Below are 3,958 nucleotides of genomic sequence, written 5' to 3'. Positions count from 1 at the left end.
CTTCAGATGTGATCATTGCACAGCTGGTGTATGTTGACATTACTCAAACATTGTAATCTTCTTATTTAAGTTTGAAGATCCTCCTCTGGTTTTTTGAATGTTTATGTAAAATCCAACTTGCAGCAATGATGTCATTTGTAATACTTGCATAATAGGTTGCAACAGTTCTTTTATTTATTGACGTATATAATTGTGATTGGTTGTTGTAGCATTTATTTAATTACCAAGAATTGCTTTTCCACTTAAGATACACAAGATGTGTTATGTAGTGACTCTTAAGTACTTGTTGAGTATCAAGGGAAAAGTTGGTCGGGTGTGGCATCAGAGGATACAGTAGTTTCCCAATCTTGTTCCCTGAGGTTTCTAAGTGAAGCGCTACATATTTTGGATGTCTTTTGACATTAAAAATGTGCGGTGTTGAAAGGTATGCCAGGTTCAGGTTTGGCATACCAACTACCAACCTCATACGTCATGCCCACAGATCATTGGCTGAACATCTGATGCTTAAGGCACAGAAAATAAAAAACTCCTAAAGTTTCTAAGTTATATCATCTGGCTGTTCTACAAGGTTTCAGAGGGACATCGATTATACATTTTCCTGCCCCTAATCATCACTCTGAACCAAAAAAAAACTGATTGGCTGCTCTGTATGGCAGTTAGGCGGCCTCTTGGACAGTCCATGACCAATGAAAGCTGCAATGGAGTTCAAACCTGATATCAATCTGAAGGTATGGCTAGTGAACGTGTGCCAAAATGATAGAGACCCTGCCTAAACCTACTTGCACACCTAAATATAGATTAGTAGGATTCATAACATTGCACCTATGTGCTTAGTTGGCCAAAAACTGCACCTGCGTAATTGAATCTGCCAAAAACTTAACCATACTTTACATACGGCAAAAAATCTTTGGCCAAAATAGTTTTAAATATATCATAAATACATAATAAATAAATATTTTTTTTAGAAAGTAATGCTTAATTAAATATATTTTAAAATGTATTTCAAGGGCAAGCTGTTACAACCCATATGGCAAGAAATGTATTCTTGGCCAAATTATATTTTAAATGTATGCTAAACAGAAGTTCATTTTATAAAGATTATTTAACTTAATTTAAAAATATTTTTTAAACCTGTTATGTTTATAGGTTTGTAACATAAAAAAGTAAATTCTTCCAGTGGGATGTGAATATATTTTCTTGGTTTGAAATATATGGAGGGCTAAATATATATTTTAAATGGTTTAAAACAGGGGTCTCCATGTGAGCAAGGGCTACCACAATGGATAAAACAATCTGGGGAGGAGACTAATTTTATAAAGTCTACTCAAAACTTTTTTGTTTTAATATTGGGTCGTTTTAACCCAACTGCTGGGTTGTTTCAACAAGGTTGATTAACAATAGCCCAGCAGTTGGGTAAAAACATCCCATTATTTGGGTCATTTTAACCCAGAAATGTGTTCTGTCCAATAGTAACCCAGCCCAGCATCTTTTTTAGAGTGTAATTGTTGATTTTATTTTATTTTACTTGTTGATATGTTTTATCATGGTTTTCAAAATGTTAACATGCATAAAAGAAGTCAAGCTAATATTAAATGTATAAATATTAAAATCTATTTTTTTAAATAGAATGTCCTTGGCGTGCAACTCACAGACTCCGTTCGAACAACCTGTTGGAGGCCGAATATATTTATTTTTAAATATATTTCAAAATATGGCCAAAAATATATTTTGGTAAACCTATTCTAAAATATATTACAGAAAATTTAATTTTTGGCCATTTTTGTATGTCTTGCAATATATTTAAAAATATTTTTTTTCTGTAGGGGTTCAACACTCTTCTTTTGCTAGATTACAAGAACTAATATTTAAAAAATTTCTAGATCGAAAGCACACTGCCACATTATATACATATGAATATTTATAATTGAGTGCATATGTGATCGTTTCCTCACCACAGCGTCCAGTAAATATTAATAAAACCTCGTGCCCTGCGAGTTACCTAACCGGTGGACTCTCTAAGTTTTATAAAGTAAACTGCTGAAACCGAAACAAAGCTGAAAGTTGATTGATCGCGGAAGTTTTCTCGACTTGATCAGACTAGAGATCTGGTGAAATCCAAAGCGCTATGGCAGCAGCCCGTGACGGCTGAGAGAAATGAGAGTCTCGCCACACGTTTATTTCGGCGATGCTGGAATGGACGCGGTCAGGGCTCATCGACGCGCCTCTTGCCACAACACCGACTGATCGAAAAACGCGCGTGTAAAGCGAAAAGTTTTCGGCCACGGATGAGGTTTTCTGTGAGAAACATGTAAAGGAGCGCTGGACGATGTCCACTGTCGCGAGCTCTGAGTGGTGCGCGCACGACTGTCTCAGTATCCCATGGTCAATGGTAAGATGTCTGTCTCTCCTCATGGGATTTTAGTAGTCAGAGTTGCTGCGTGATGTTTACTACCTACTAATAGAAAGTAACTAATACATAATAATAACTATTTTCTGAGTGCTGTTGACAGTTTAAATAATTTCAGATCTTAAAAAGGTGTATATTAGTCAATTTTTTCTTAAAAATGTGGTTTGAAGGAGTCTACTAAATTTAATGGTGTGATTTACAGTATTTTACAGTGAGCAATTAATCTTTATTACATGTCAGTAAGAAATGTGTGAAATTATTTCCCATAGATAGCTCAGTTAGTAGAGCATAGGTCATGGGTTCGACCCCAGGGTTAAAATGTAGATTGAATGAACTGTAAGTCAAAAATATATGCCAGATGCATACATGTAAATATTCCTATAATAAATAGAGTTATGATGATGTATTTTCTGTACTCAGTGTATGAACAGGCCTGCTGTCTGTGTGACTGTAATGCTGCTGCTCGCGGTGGCCCACAGTAGACGCGCGTGCGATTATTCTATGATCATCAGCACCTACAGAGCGCTCATCCTGGTTGAGCTCCAAAACCTGGTACGTACTGCATATGTTAGGATCATTTCAGAACTTGCACCAAAACTGTCATGTATTGCTTGCTTGATCATATAATGATGTCTTATGTAAGCAATTGTGGACCTTGGAAACATTATTGCCCGTTGTTCAATCCGAAGAATGCAGCCTCCGGAGGCTGCATACGTCATTAAGCGTGGTTTATTTAAGTTACATTCGCAAGTCATAAGCTTATTACAACAATTTACGATTAACTAAGAATAACAGTAAACTTTATAATTGTTAATAAGACGTATGCATCATACAAATGCGATCTCCGGAGGCCATTATGTTGTCTGGGCGTTGAAACTGAGGAAAGTGGCGCAAGCGCGATATGTGGTCAACTGCTGCCATCTACTGGTGCTTTGTGATATTTAACTGTGAAGTTGACCATTTTCATGTCCTCCTTTGACCTGCAGAATCTGACTGGTCCATTTGACATATCAGAAGAAAGGGATCACTGTCCTTCTGAGAAGGTACAGCCACCTGTACATGCATGTATGTTTTCTTGATGCAAATTTTGCATCCAAAAAAAATAATTGAATTTGGACACAGCTGCTATTTTGTTCCGCTTTCATTAAAATTTTGAGTTGTTTTGGTGTGTCTTAATCCATGCAATGTGTTTTTACGATAGGTTCATCGCATTCTGCAAAATATTTACGCCATGACTCAGATCTTCAGCTGTCTGAATGAAGGCCACAGACATGCAGACAGCATGACAAAAGTGGTTCACCAAATGGCCCAACTTATCAAACAAAACTGCCACAAACCACAAAGTTTGGTATGATTCATTTATTTCAATTTTTACATTTGATTATCAGATTTCTCATACCGATAACCTGAAAAACTACAACATAACCTACACATATTTGTGGCTTTACAGGGAAAAAAGCATAAAAAAACAGCTTGCAAACCAGTAAAGAGACGAAAAGCAAGACAACGGCGGAAAATGAAAATGATGGGAATGCTTATAAACTGCTGGCA

The sequence above is a fragment of the Misgurnus anguillicaudatus genome, chromosome 13 (genome assembly GCF_027580225.2).
Source record: "Misgurnus anguillicaudatus chromosome 13, ASM2758022v2, whole genome shotgun sequence".
In the NCBI taxonomy this organism is placed as follows: Eukaryota; Metazoa; Chordata; class Actinopteri; order Cypriniformes; family Cobitidae; genus Misgurnus; species Misgurnus anguillicaudatus.
The sequence above is the reverse complement of the archived record's forward strand: the minus strand, read 5'-3'. Positions refer to the sequence as shown.